The sequence below is a fragment of the Hemitrygon akajei genome, chromosome 5, assembly GCF_048418815.1.
Source record: "Hemitrygon akajei chromosome 5, sHemAka1.3, whole genome shotgun sequence".
NCBI classification, from domain to species: domain Eukaryota; kingdom Metazoa; phylum Chordata; class Chondrichthyes; order Myliobatiformes; family Dasyatidae; genus Hemitrygon; species Hemitrygon akajei.
The window spans coordinates 125778810-125794681 of NC_133128.1; the positions used below are offsets into that span (position 1 = coordinate 125778810).

General features: G+C 44.3%; 1 protein-coding gene and 1 long non-coding RNA gene across 3 annotated transcripts in view; one reads left to right on the forward strand and one right to left on the reverse strand.

Moving 5' to 3' along the window:
- The window catches only part of LOC140728157 (protein FAM117B-like), a 231214-nt gene that overhangs the window by 155131 nt on the left and 60211 nt on the right, over nt 1-15872 (reverse strand). The window lies entirely within an intron of this gene.
- Nucleotides 156-1312, forward strand: LOC140728156 (uncharacterized). The gene is made up of 2 exons (XR_012099006.1): nt 156-790; nt 1176-1312. It is a non-coding gene; the product is annotated as an uncharacterized lncRNA (long non-coding RNA).

The following is a 15872-nucleotide window of genomic DNA, read 5'->3' on the forward strand; positions in this document are numbered from 1 at the left end:
TGATAACACATGCATTGTATACAGCAGTCTTGGTCTTTGCAGCGAGTTCTGGATTCTCCCAGACCCTCGAGGAGAGTCAAGCAAGGATCGACATGGCTTTACCAATACGCCTATTGTTTTCAGCATCAAGGGAGAGAGTGTTGTTAATGGTGTTGGGGTTAATTCGAGACTGCCATTACAGGTCAGGAGTGGCTCACGTAACACACATAATGTTAGGAGGCCGGAATGCGAGGGAGGGGGGAGCGAAACTGGGGACCCCGCTACACCGATACTATTAGTGTCACGCGATTCAGTAAACAAAAGAAACAGGTAACTCGTGAGCATATGGCTGCGGGCCAATAAGATGGACACAAGTGCCCGATATTACCTAATATGTAGCGGGGTTGTGCTGGGGGGAAAAGGGGTATAAATAAGAGCAGATTGTAAGGGGAAAACAGAACGCCTTCTCCAGCGACTCCGTGGATTCGCTGTGCCAGTTACGAATTCTGCAATAAAGCCACGTTTTGCTATATTCCGGTGTTAGTTGTCTCTCTTCCTAAAAGAACACAGGGCAGAATTTCAAGCCCAACATTTGGTGACCCCGACGTGGGGAGGGAGAGACAACACAGGCTGGCGGGTCCGACAGCAGACAACTTGCGGCCGCAAGCTCGACTAAGGTCAGGAAGTGCCTGTTATATCTAAGACTTCCACTAGATAGTCAAATCACTGAGTTAGATCTTGTCTGCTGACGGACCCTCACCAACCCCAAATTACCCTGGGAGAGATCATTCCCGGTGCAGAATCGTGACTGGTAAGTACTAACTCTTATCTGTTTTTAGGAAGATCCTCCGCCCGTGGAAAAGTCTTCTGAGTGAGGGTACCCGCCGCCCACGATGGGCATAAAAGTCTCAGGAGTGAGGAGGAGAAGAGAAAGTGTTCCGCGGTACACCTTAGTGCACGGGGATACTGACGGCGCCTACCTTAGACTGGTTGTTAAGAGGAGAAATCTCCCACGCGAAGGTCAGGTTTTGAAAGGCGACCGTCCCATATTTGATCCTCTCTGTGTACTAGGGAGCCATGGAGCACTTCAATTTCGAGTTACCGAAACTCAGACATTTGTGTGTTGAGTAACAGTATATGAGAGTTTTTAGAAATATGGTAAAATTGATAACTGTGCGAGTTCAATAAACTAACAGTGAGCAGCCGCAGGGGTCGGACACCATCAAGGTAGGAGTGGAAGTGTTCCTCCGAGGCCCAGGGAAGCTCACCTGGAACGGAAAACGGTGGCATGGTCCATACCCTGTCGCCGAGGTCTCCAACAGGGCATTAAAAGGTAAGAAGGGAGGGGGACAATAACTGGCATCATTTTCTACTGGCTAAATAAGACCTCTGGCAAGTGGGGAGCGTTTCTGGGACAGTCGGCTCTAGGACTGTCTATTTAAATTGCTATCTTTATCACGTGTGGTTGTTGTTGCATACCCTGTATTAGGACCCTAGTCATCCGGACTATAGATCGAGCCTTGACTGGAAAGAATGGACCTCCACCGGCGTACCAGGCACCCTTGTTCCCGGTGGAAGGGGAGGACACGGCCCTCACGGAAAGCGGACGCGCTATGTGAGGACACGGACTGAAATGGACCATGGCAAGGGGGGGATTGTGAATTTGTTATTGATTAAGTTTTCTGAAATGTTGCATGCTACTTGTAAAAATTGCGGATGTTTAGGGAACCCCTACCCATATTTTGTGACCCTAGGTCGGACAAATCAGGATAAGCAAATAGGGAGGACACGCCAAAGAGTGCCGGGGGACGCTCACCTCTCTGCCTGATCCCGGCAGCCGTGGAAAAGATTGTAAGGGATGTGGGGATGTGGCCTCTGGGAGGCCAAGGGAGGGAGTGTTGGGGTTAATTCGAGACTGCCATTACAGGTCAGGAGTGGCTCACGTAACACACATAATGTTAGGAGGCCGGAATGCGAGGGAGGGGGGAGCGAAACTGGGGACCCCGCTACACCGATACTATTAGTGTCACGCGATTCAGTAAACAAAAGAAACAGGTAACTCGTGAGCATATGGCTGCGGGCCAATAAGATGGACACAAGTGCCCGATATTACCTAATATGTAGCGGGGTTGTGCTGGGGGGAAAAGGGGTATAAATAAGAGCAGATTGTAAGGGGAAAACAGAACGCCTTCTCCAGCGACTCCGTGGATTCGCTGTGCCAGTTACGAATTCTGCAATAAAGCCACGTTTTGCTATATTCCGGTGTTAGTTGTCTCTCTTCCTAAAAGAACACAGGGCAGAATTTCAAGCCCAACAATGGTCAACCCCAAGTATATGAACTTGTGGACCATTTCTAGATCGTTATTGTCGATGGTAATGACTGGTGTCGCCACTACGACCTAGGAAAGGACATTTGTTTTCTTTAGGCTGATGGTAAGCCCAAAGTCCTTGCAAGACTTAGAGAAGTAGTCCATGAGAGTTTGTAGTTGTAGTGCAAGGTTATAGCAGCATCATTGGCAAAGAGCATGTCACGTATTAAGATCTTTCGCACCTTTGTTCTTGCTCTCAGGCTCGGAGGGTTGAACAGTCACCCATCAGACCTGGTGTGCATGTAGATGCCTTCTGTCGAAGTCCTAAATGCATGCTACAATAGCAGAGAGAAGAAGATGCCGAATAATGTTGGGGCCAACACACATCCTTGTTAGATTCCACCATGAATAGTGAAGGGTTCTGATGAGCTGCCATTGTACTGAACAGTAGCTCTCATGACATCATGCAATGACTTGATGATACTTTGGAGTTTCGAGGGACAGCTGATCTTGAAGAGAATCTGTAAGAGCCCATCCCTGCTGACAAAGTCAAATGCCTTGATCAAGTCGATGAAAGCGACATAGAGGAGTTTCTGTTGTTCCTTGCACTTCTCCTGGAGTTGACGGAGTGAGAAAATCATGTCGACAGTTGACCTCCTTGCGCAAAAGTCACATTGGGACACGGGGTAGACCTGTTCTGCCAGAGTTTGTAGACATGCCAGAGTTATACGAGCAAAGACCTTGCCAACAATACTCAGGAGGGAGACACCCCTATAGTTGTTGCAGTCACTCCTATCACCTTTGTTCTTATACAAAGTGATGATTTTGGTGTCATGCATATCCTGTGCTACGGCTCCTTCCTTCCAGCACTGATGGAGGACCTTGTGTAAAGGTTGGAGGAGTGAGCTCTTGCAGTGTTTGATCATGTCTGGAGGATTCCCAACATTGCCAGACTGTCAATTGCCTTGTTGAGGTCCTCAATGGTTGGTTTGGAGTCAAGTTCATCCATGACTGGCAGACAATCGATGGCATCAGTGGCTGAGCTAACAACATTTTCTCTCGAATACAGCTCAGAGTAGCGTTCCATCTGCTTGCCTTTATCGGTGATTATTTCACCACTGGATGACTTCAGGGATGCTGTCTTGCTCTGCGATGGGCCAAGGGCCTTCTTGATACCATCATACATCATTTGGCCTCGATGACAGGAGTCACGATGCTGGACTTTTGCCTCAAACCAGTCGCTGCCGTCCTGACGAAGGGTCTCGGCCCGAAACGTCAACAGCGCTTCTCCCTATAGATGCTGCCTGGCCTGCTGTGTTCCACCAGCATTTTGTGTGTGTTGTTGTTTGAATTTCCAGCATCTGCAGATTTCCTCGTGACTGCTCTTTGTGATCTTTCTTCCAAAGAGAAAGAGTGCTGATTCACGGATGGTGTCACGAAGGTATGACCATTGTTCCGTTGCAGTATCTCCTTGTGAGGAGGTAGTTCATAGCACCCTGTACTGACTTGGCAAACTGGTCAACCTTTTCTGACTGTTTCACCTCTGTTATGTTGATGCAAGGTTCTCCAGTTTGTTTGGAGTGGTGGATTTTCTTCAGACGTAGTTTGATCTTGCAGCATACTAAAGCATGATCTGTATTGCAGTCTGCACTGTGGTATTAGCTCATGATTAGTGCAGAGTTGATGAAAGTGTTTCTGGTGATGATCACGTCTAGTTGGTGCCAGTGCTTAGACCGTGGATGTCACCATGAGACCTTGTACTGCGACTTCATCTGAAAGTAGGAGTTAGTTACACACAGGCTGAGATAGGAGCAGAACTCCAGGAGACGTTGTCCAATGTCATTTATTTTGCCAATTCCAAAGTGGCCAAAGCGAAACAGTAGAGGTCACATACTTAAACAAAGAGAGGGAAGGTTTAAAAAGGAAATTTGCAACTTTTTCTTTAAACTTCATAGAATCCTTGGAAAAGTAGGTTCCTGAAATAAACATTGCTATCTTCCCAGCAGTGTAAGAAAATTTTAAACAAATTTAAACAGAGGCAAAGAGGAGGAATACAGATCACCTGCAGACAGATGGATTATTTAGATTCGTATCATGGTCAGGAGAGTCATAAAAGGCTGTAGGACCTGTTCTTGCTTGTGTTATTTGTCCAATGTTGCCTCACAGGCACTTGTGTTCTAGTGGAGGATCAGCCATTAGCCAACAAGCAACTCCAGAGCCATAGCAATTAGAGCTGCACTCTAATCTGCCTTCTGAAATAACATTAAATTGTTCAACTTAAGGGCAATTACTGACCTTGGCAAAACCAGTATCTATCAACCAAATACACAAAAGTTCAGATGTAGAGAAATACAAGCATTTAGATGCAGGTTACAGATAAAATGTAGAACTTGAAACAAATGCTCCAAAGCTGCTTTCCAAACTGCTGAGTATCACCACTAATTAGTTTTCAATTTCATATTTCCAGCATTCAGTCTTTTCTTTTATGATAGCAGGAAGAACAAGGACAATGAAGATTTTGAAAAGAGCTTTGACAATTTAAAAATGAGCCAGGTGCTGCTAGTGCAGCATGGAGTGCTAAGCATAGACAACTAATGCAAGTTACAAAACAAGCAGCTTTCTAGACTGACATCCAAAAATGCTGAGCCAGTAGGTTACCAATGTCACTTTTTTTTTTTCCAGTCTGGTGGTCATGATTGGAACCTATGTAGCCTCCTTCCTGAAGGGCAGGCAGACTGGTGCAGAGTGTACAGCAAAGGGCTTTAAACACACAGCCCTGAGGCTACCCATGTTCAGGATGATGGGGTGGGAGAAGCAGTTGTGCATCCTGATGAACTGAGGTCAGCTTCTTAGGAAGTGTAGCACCCAGTTGCATTGTGGTGTTGTGGTGTAATTTAGGCAGAGGAGTAGGAGTTTGTTCACCAAGGTCTGTGGGACAAGTGTTGAATGCTGAACTGAAATCCAGAAACAGCATTCTGACAAGTGTCCTTGTTTTCTAGGTGTGTCAAAGCCAGGTGCATTACAATAGACACTATGGATCTGTTTTAGCGTGGTTCTGTTGCTAAGCATATTGGTGAGTGTGCCGTATGGCAGGAATCGAGTTTTTGAGATATTCCATTACAGGGCATCCCTAAGCACTTCATGATGATTGACATCAGTGCCAACAGGCATAATTTCATTCTGAAGGTGTAGAGTTCCTTGGTACAGGAATTATGGTAGCTGATTTGAAGCACGTGAAGACAAAAGCCTGGACTAATGTAGTGTTGAAGGTGTCCATGAAGATGTCAGTGAGACAGTCCTTCAATACTCAGCCTGGAATGTTACCTGGGCTGGCTGCCTGATGAGGGTGGACTCTGCAACATCCTTCTCATGTAATATTAACAATACTTTGCATATGGTACAATTTCAATCATACTAACATACAGTGCCTATAAAAAGTATTCACCCCCCTTTGGAAGTTCTCATGTTTTATTGTTTTACACATTGAATCACAGTGGTTTTAATTTGGCTTTTTTGACACTGATCAACAGAAAAACACTTTCATGTCAAGGTGAAAACAGATCTCTACAAAACAGATTAAATTAATTACAAAATAAAGCACAAAATAATTGATTTCATAAGTATTCAGCTCCTTTAATATGACACACCAAATCATTACTGGTGCAGTCATTTGGTTTTAGAAGTCACATAATTAGTTAAATGGAGATCACCTGTGTGCAGTCAGGGTGTCTCAATTGTCTGTTGTAAAAATACACCTGTATCTGGAAGATCCAACTGCTGGTGAGCCAGTATCCTGGCAAAAACTACACGATGAAGACAAACACTCCAAGCAACTCTGCAAAAAGGTTAGTGTAAAGCACAAGCCAGGTGATGGATACAAGAAAATTTCCTAGTCACTGAATATCCCTTGAATTACAATTCAGTCAATCATCAAGAAATGGAAAGAATATGGCATTGCTCTAATCTGCCTTGAGCAGGCCATCCTCAAAAACTGTGTGACCGTGCAAGAAAGGGACTAGTGAGGGAGGTGTCCAAGAGACCTATGACAATTCTGGAGGACTTACAAGCTTCAGTGGCTGAGATGGAAGATACTGTGCATAACTGTTGCCCAGGTGCTTCACCAGTTGCAGCTTTATGGGGGAAATGGCAAAGAAAAAAGACATGTTGGAAAAAAAACTCACATGAAATCTCAGCTAGAGTTTACCAGAAGGCATGTGAGAGACTCTGAAGTCAGTGGAAGAAGGTTCCATGGTCTGATAAAACCAAAATTGAACTTTTTGACAATCAGACTAAACACTGCACATCATCGAAAACACACCATCCCTACTGTGAAGCATGATGGTGGCTGCATGATGCTGCAGGGATGCTTCACTGCAGCAAGTCATGGAAGGCTTGTGAAACTATAGGATAAAATGGATGCAGCAAAATACACGGAAATTCTGGAGGAAAACAGGATGTAGTCTGCAAGAGAACTGCAACTTGGGAGATTTGTTTTCCAGCAAAACAAAGACCCCAAGCACAAAACCAATGCTACACAGGAATAAGTTAAAAACAACAAATTTAATGTTCTGGAGTGGCCAAGTCAGAGCCCAGACCTCAATCCAATTGAGAATGTGTGGCTGCACTTGAAAAGGGCTCTTCACTCACCATGCAATCTGTCAGAACTTCAGCAGTTTTGTAAAGAAGAACAGGGAAAATTGCAGTGTCCAGATGTGCTAAGCTGATACAAACCTGTCCAAACAGACTCAAGGCTGTAATTACTGCCAAAGGTGCATCTACTAAATACTGACTTGAAGGGGGTGAATACTTAATGCAATCGATTATTTTGTTTTATATTTATAATTAATTTACACTTTGTAGAGATCTGTTTTTACTTTGACAAGTAGGAGTCTTTTCTATTGATCGGTGTCAGAAAAGCCAGAGTAAATCCACTGTGATTGAATGTTGTAAAACAACAAAGCATGAAAACTCCAAGGGGGATGTGAATACTTTTTATAGTCACTGTAGGTTCCTCTAGCCAGGTGTGGAAATGGGGAAAAAGTCCCACTACCTATTAAAATGCTCCGAATAGTGTGTGCCTCAAATAACCTCTGACAACCAAGTCCAGCTCCTGGCCTTCATGTGTGGCTTAGCTAACTCAGTCGGCAGAACTGTTTCTACTGACAGAAGGGGCAAAGGCGGGTTACTGGCGCCTTAAAATCAGCTGCTTCAGGCAGATGGGGCTCGTTAGCTGTGGGTGACAGCTCATCTAGAAGGAAAACTCTGATCTCAAACTTCCACTCCCTTGCAGCTATACTCCTTAATGGGGAAGGCTTCGGGAATAAACCCCAAGGAAAAAATCCAGAGCTGGAGTCCCCAAGGCTGTTCTACATTTGAGTTCAATGTTGATTGACAACTCCTCCAACACTGGTGGTACTAAACTGCCAAACTGTATCGGTCTCTACCATTCCTGTGGGTTAATCAGATGTGTGGAGGGGGGGAGCTTGCTACATGGGCAACAGCTTGCTCTTCATATCGTACTGCCCAGGCTTACACATCTAGTCAGCCTAGACAGAACATCCATGGTCAACTCTGACTGACAGAGGCCCTCACCTAACATAGTATAAAGCTGTCACTTCATGCTTTCAATAAAGACAGGTTCAAGGTGGATCTACAAAGTCTGGTATGCAATGTATTTCAGCTATTCGACACATGGTCTCTTGTGGAAACTGCCCAATAAATTGGATCCTTGTAAACCATGCACAAAGTCGACTAAGGCTGGGAAATGAAAAGAGAACATTATACTCATGGACCTTAAACAGTTCTACTTTAATACAAAACAGTACAACATTATTCACAAATATTTCTCAACTTCAGGAACGTTTTAAAGTACATTCACAGTCGTTTGTAAAGTTACACTGACATAAATACATCGAGAAAAGCTGTACTTTCTGTAGCTCTGCTCACTGCTTAAATAGTATTTTACAAAGATCAGAATCAAAATAAAGTTTCTTATAAAATATACTTTGCAGAAGCAGTAGTGCATAGACTAAAGATTACTACAAATTACAAAACAAATTGGCAAAAAGGAATAATGAGGTAGGAATGGTAATAGATAATATAAAACTTTGATTGCAGAGTGGAAGAAGAATCCTGAATCATTCAATGTGGATCTTCACTATCCTGTACCACCTCCTAGATGGTGGAAATGAGAAGGGGGCATATCCCCTTTGGTGGTGGTCTTTAATGATGGAAACTTTTTTCCTGAGACATCACCTCTTGAAGATGCACTCCATGGTGAGGAGGATTGTGCTTGTGATGGAGCTGGCTGAGACTATAACCCTTTGCAGCCTCTTCTGTGATGAAAACTCTCCACTGTACATCCTATAGGAAGTTACAAGACTCTTTGCTGACATGCCAAATCTTCTCAAACGCCTAACAATTTAGATCCCTTGGTGTGCCTTCTTCGTGATTGCAGCAATCTGTTGGGCCCAGGATAGACAGTGAGATGTTGACATCCAGTATTACTCTTTCCACCTCTGACCCCCTCATTGAAGACTACTGTGTTCACCCAGCTTCCCCTTCCTGAAGTCCGCATCCTTGGTTCTGCTGATGTCGAGTACAAGGTTGTTGTTGTGGTGTGACTTAACCAGCTCATATACTGTATCTCACTCCGTTATACCCCACTGTCTCCTGAGATTGTACCAACAGTTGTGTCATCTGCCATTTGAAATAATGGCATTTGAGCTATGCTTAGCCACATACTCTAGTGTAGACAGAGAGAGAGAAGAGCAGTGGGCTAAGCATGCATCCTTGATGGGCACCTTACATTGATTGTCAGCAAAGAGAGATTATCACTGATATATACTGACTACGAGGAAGGCAAGGTTCCAGTTGATGAGGGAAGTACAGAGGCCCAAGTTTGGATGCTTAACACTGAGAGAATGATGGCATTAAATACTGAATTGTCAATGATAAACAGCAGCCTGATATGTGCTTTGCTGTTGTCTCGAAGCTCCGAAGCAGAGTGGAAAGCCAGTGAGATTGTATATGCTGCAGACTTGTGACAGTAAGCAAATTGCAGCAGGTCCAGGTCCTTCCTCAAGCAGGAGTTAATTCTAGCCATAATTAACCTCTTGAAGCACTGCTGAGAAGTAATGAGTGCTACTGGTCAATATTTGAGACAGCTCACCTTGCTCATTTAAGGCACCACTATGATTGCTGGCTTCTCGAAGCAGGAAGGACCCTCAGAGCACAACAATGAGAGGTTTAAGATGTCCTTGAACATTCCAACTCATTGGTCAGCACAGATTTTCAGCACCCAGCCAGGTACACCATGGGGTCCTGATGCCTTGCAGGGGTTCATCTTCTTGAACGCTGTTCTGACATCAGGCCGAGACAGAGATCACAGGGTCGCCAGATGTGGAAATTCACATAGACATGCATAAAAGGCATTGAGCACAAGGAGTGAAGCATTTCTGCCATTTATGCTGTTAAATTTGAATTAAAGGAAGCTGTGGTATATAAACTTTGTCACAGCTGTTGTGCATCTAAATTGTCTCTAATTCCACATAGAAATGCATTTTCATCCTCACAATAGTATTTCAAAGTCACTCCTGGACATCTTGCAGTGTTTTGTATTGTTGGTCTTGAATGCCACAGACCTAGTCATTAGCATACTGCAAATCCCCTGGTTCATCCATGGCTTCTGGTTTGTGAAAACTCAGTATGTTGTTGATAGGAAACACGTTCAACCATGCAGTTCTTGCAGTTGGTGAAGGCCATGGCATATTCATTCAGATCCAAAGATGAATCCCAGGATATGGTCCAGGTTACCAATTCAAAGCAGACTGTAAACACTCCTCTGCCTCCCTAGCATGTAGTCTTCAACACTGGCACTGCAATCTTCAGTCTCTGCCTATGTGCTGCGAATATAAGTATAGCCAGGTATATGGAGTTGTTAAAGTGAAAATAAATCAGCCACGATCAAATACAGAGCAGACTTAATGGGTGAATGGCTTAATTCTAGCTCTATATCATGAGATATTGGTTCCCATCCTGTTATGGTGTAACTTGTACCTCTTGAGCAAGTCAACCCTACACCTGAAGAGGTCCCAATGATCCAGAAACCTGAAATCCCGCTCCATCTCCTAAGCCATGAACTCATGTGCTCTATACCTTTGTTGCTATCCACATTAGCATATGTCACTGGGAGTTGTCCAGAGATTACTACCTTCAATTCCACCCACCTCCCCCCCCAATTCCCTAGATTCACTGGACAGGATCTCAACCCTTTTTCAACCTATGTTGTTGGTAACAACATGCTCTATGATGAATGATCACATACAACCGGCCTCAAGAATGTTCTGTAGCTGCTCCAACTACATGAATGTAGTTGGACAAAGAATGTCCAATGCATTCTTGACACTACTACCTCGGGAATTTTATATGAAAAGAAACTTTTTAAAACTACAGGCAGTCCCCGGGTTATGTACAAGTTCTGTCCCTGAGTCCGTCTTTAAGTCGGATTTGTATGTAAGTCGGAACAAATACATCCGGTATTATTTAGCGTCAGTTAGTCAAACATTTGTCATAGTATATAGTATATATTTTACCTTTCTATGCATATAAAACACTTAAGAAACGTATGTATTCCAATAATTAAATGACTGCGTTGCTTAGTAATAATGGTAGCTTTCATCGGGGCAGGGCCTATCACATGCTCCATTATTCTCACTTTATCCATTATCCTTTAAAATTGTTCCGATCATTGACCGACTGTAGCCTAACGCTTTTCCAATTACCGATGGCGTTTCACCTCTTTCCGATCGCTTTATTATTTACACTTTATTTTCAATCGTGATCACTTCCCGTCAATGGAACAGAAACACTGCGGGCGGCGAGTCCTGAGCTTTGCCAGCTCCCGAGGTCCGCTGGGTCCCAAGGACCACACTGAGACAGGTTAAATGGGACATGTGGGAGCTGTGCTGGGTTTGGGTATTTGATCATTCGCAATATTCTGCGTGGGAATTTAAACTGGAGGTGGCAGGTGTTTTTTTTTAAACGAGGTCGAGTTGCAAACTTGACATCAACCCGGCACGGATGGTACGGGAGTCACTGGATCGACATCAACCTGGCACAGGAGCAGTCCGTCACTGGATCGAACTCAGAAACCTCCGTTCTCAAGCCCGGTACTGATTTCACTGTGCCACCAGCCGACCGGAATGGAGGGGGCGCGGCCAGGGTGAATCTTACTAAGGAAAAATTAAGCCAAATACAAAGTTAAACACTCACAGTGTCAACTGCAGTGACGTAAAACAGCGGATGGCGTTGCGAACCGACTTAAAATGGTGGATGGCGTTCTCCTTCCTCTGTTCGTAAGTACGATTTGTCCATAAGTCGGACATTCGTAACTCGGGGACTACCTGTACAAGACTTAGGCCTCAAAGCCAGGTTCCCAGAGATTTCAAGAAGTTCCAAGAATGTATGCTCAAATGCAGCCAGTTTCCTGTTTTGCACATTTTTTTCAACTATGACATTAATCTAATTTTCCACTTTTTGTGTTCACTGTATCACCTCTGTAATACATCTTTTGTCAACTACTTTTCTTGGATTTCTGCCAGCTCACGTCGTCTTGCAATCTTTAATATCTCACCTCACTGATGCAAACTTCCAAGCTTTCCATCATTTGCAAATTTGAAATCTACCCAAGAATAATTGTTAAATCTTTAATTGGTGAAATCCGGATGCTCACAGAGCAGCTGTTAGTACAGAGAATAAGGGTAAATATGCCTCAATTTCCACTTCCATACTAAGTGCAAGAATTACAGATAGCACGTTAGGGCAGCATGCTGAGTTTTGGAGGATTCAGGACAAAAATTTCAGAATATCAGTTTGTCTTCAACAGTGCCAGATCACTTATGTAATAAACTTTGCCAAGTGCCAGTTAATTTTTCTACCTCAGCATTTCCCTCATGCTCAGAGCCCTGTTGTTTCATACATACCCTCTACTGCAACTTCCCATTCTTCAGGTGCCTTTTTTCAGAGGCTGGAGAGCCCCCCTCAACCACCATCCCAACCTCAATCAGCAACCTGGGTTGTAACACATTCAGACGAAGTGACAAGTTGTAAAAAAAAACACCAATCATTCTTAATTCCTTCCACCTAGACCAAGCAGAAAGGCTTATACTCAGCTAAATTTAGAGTAACTACTGTAGATTCCGGATTATAAGCCGCTACTTTTTCCCCACATTTTGAACAGCTTTGAACTCTGCGGCCTTTAATCCAGAGCGGCTAATACATGGTTTTTTTTCATGCCGCCTCGTAAACATTTTGCCTCGTAACAGTAGACCAATAAAATTGATGAGTAGTTCACAGAGGTCCAATGAAATTGTACGATAAATCAAGCGCACTTTCACAATTAAATTACCGTAGATTCCGGATTATAAGCCGCTACTTTTTTCCCACATTTTGAACAGCTTTGAACTCTGCGGCCTTTAATCCAGAGCGGCTAATACATGGTTTTTTTTCATGCCGCCTCGTAAACATTTTGCCTAGTAACAGTAGACCAATAAAATTGATGAGTAGTTCACAGAGGTCCAATGAAATTGTACGATAAATCAAGCGCACTTTCACAATTAAATTATTGTAAATCAGTCATTTGTACTCACCCTCATCAACATGGAAAATACTCGAAGAAAAGCAAGACCCGAGCGCGTCAGACCCGATTAGACCCGATCGCGTTACGCAAGCGCGTCAGACCCGATTAGACCCGATCGCGTTACGCAAGCTCGTCAGACCCGATCGCGTTACGCAAGCGCGTCAGACCCGATTAGACCCGATCGCGTTACGCAAGCGCGTCAGACCCGATTAGACCCGATCGCGTTACGCAAGCGCGTCAGACCCGAGCGAAAACGCTGCTTTTAAGTTAAAGGCGATCAATAACTTTTCCTGGTAGGCTGCCGTATATATATTTTTACCAGTCGCTAGGAGATATTGGAATGTTGTTCGTGCTGTTCAGTAAAAAAGTATATGCAACGTAATTTGTGTTACCGATACGTATGTATATTTAAAAGTAGCGGTGCGGCCTAAAATCCGGTGCGGCCTTTACAATTAAAAAATTGATTTTATTTCTAAAATTAGAGCCAGCGGCTTTTAATCAGGTGCGCTCTGTAGTCCGGAATCTACAGTATTGTAAATCAGTCATTTGTACTCACCCTCATCAACATGGAAAACACTCGAAGAAAAGCATTGTGCTGCCTTTATGGCAGTTACTTAGTTTATAATATTTTCGCTTAGTAATTCATTTGTTAGTTAAAGTTAGAAGTGTTTTAACTATATTTGTTTTCTGTACTACATCCCGGGATGCTATGACGTCACACCCGGTTTCGCCGCATCTTGTGGGATACCGGTTTGCGATAAACGGGAAGGTGGGGGCATTACGCGAGCTCATCAGACCCGAGCACATTAGACCCGATTAGACCCGATCGCGTTACGCGAGCTCATCAGACCCGAGCACATCAGACCCGATTAGACCCGATCGCGTTACGCGAGCTCATCAGACCCGAGCACATCAGACCCGAGCACATTAGACCCGATTGCGTTACGCGAGCTCATCAGACCCGAGCACATCAGACCCGAGCACATTAGACCCGATTAGACCCGATCGCGTTACGCGAGCTCATCAGACCCGAGCGAAAACGCTGCTTTTAAGTTAAAGGCGATCAATAACTTTTCCTGGTAGGCTGCAGTATATATATTTTTACCAGTCGCTAGGAGATATTGGAATGTTGTTCGTGCTGTTCAGTAAAAAAGTATATGCAACGTAATTTGTGTTACCGATACGTATGTATATTTAAAAGTAGCCGTATTACAGGCACGGTTCGAAAAAAAGCATTTGCAATATATATTTGTTTGTTACCATATGGATTTAATTAAAAGTTAAAAAATCCTCACGTGTAATATCTTTCTGTGTAAATATCTCATATTACAACGTGGGACACCTGCGGCCGAAAATCCGGTGCGGCCTGTACAAGTAAAAAATTGATTTTATTTCTAAAATTAGAGCCAGCGGCTTTTAATCAGGTGCGCTCTGTAGTCCGGAATCTACGGTAATCTTATGACTACTTTACTTCCAAGATGGCGGCACGACGCAGCTTGCAGTGGCCACTCCGGAGCTGATTATCTGTTATTTGTGAAGTGGGGTGCCGTGCACAATCATAATCGATTGAAAACAACGTGGGAGCATGGAGGAACCTCAGGAAATCGCCAGGAAGACCTTCTTCGTTGCTGCTGCTGCGAGGTCCGGGACTCTGCTGGGAAGAACAGGCCCCCAGTCCTCCAGGTCGCGTTGCCCATGGCCGTTGGAGGGGCCGTCTTAATACACTCGGCAGAGGATAGTGCTCGGAGAAGCTGTGCCGGAGGGGATGGTCGTCGGCTCGAAGGTTCGACGGACTTGGAGTCCGCTGCGGTCAGGTCGCTTTCGGTGTGTGCTGCGTCTGCGAGGCTGGGTTCGACGGAGCTTTCACTGTGTGCTGCATCTGCGAGGCTGGGTTCGACGGAGCTTTCATTGTGTGCTGCATCTGCGAGGCTGAGTCGGGCGGCGCCATGGAAGTCCATAGCAGGGGTATTCCCTTCTGCCGCTAGCGTGGGATGGCGAGTCTGTTGGGACCCTGGGGACTTGTGGAAACTGTGTGGTGATTTCTTGAAGTTATAGACACATGGAAGGTTAGTTAAGAAGGTTCAGTCGTTAGGTATTAATGCTGGAGTAATAAAATGGATTCAACAGTGGCTAGATGGGAGATGCCAGAGAGTAGTGGTGGATAATTGTTTATCGGGATGGAGGCCGGTGACTAGCGGGGTGCCTCAGGGATCTGTTTTGGGCCCAATGTTGTTTGTAATATACATAAATGATCTGGATGATGGGGTGGTAAATTGGATTAGTAAGTATGCTGATGATACTAAGGTAGGAGGTGTTGTGGATAATGAGGTGGGTTTTCAAAGCTTGCAGGGAGATTTATGCCGGTTAGAAGAATGGGCTGAACGTTGGCAGATGGAGTTTAATGCTGAGAAGTGTGAGGTTCTACATTTTGGCAGGAATAATCCAAATAGAACATACAGGGTAAATGGTAGGGCATTGAGGAATGCAGTAGAACAGAGAGATCTAGGAATAACAGTGCATAGTTCCCTGAAGGTGGAGTCTCATGTAAATAGGGTGGTGAAGAAGGCTTTTGGAACCCTGGCCTTTATAAATCAGAGCATTGAGTACAGAAGTTGGGATGTAATGTTAAAATTGTACAAGGCATTGGTAAGGCCAAATTTGGAATATTGTGTACAGTTCTGGTCACCGAATTATAGGAAAGATATCAATAAATTAGAGAGAGTGCAGAGACGATTTACTAGGATGTTACCTGGGTTTCAGCACTTAAGTTACAGAGAAAGGTTGAACAAGTTAGGTCTCTATTCATTGGAGCGTAGAAGGTTGAGGGGGGATTTGATCGAGGTATTTAAAATGTTGAGAGGGATAGATAGAGTTGACGTGAATAGGCTGTTTCCATTGAGAGTAGGGGAGATTCAAACGAGAGGACATGATTTGAGAGTTAGGGG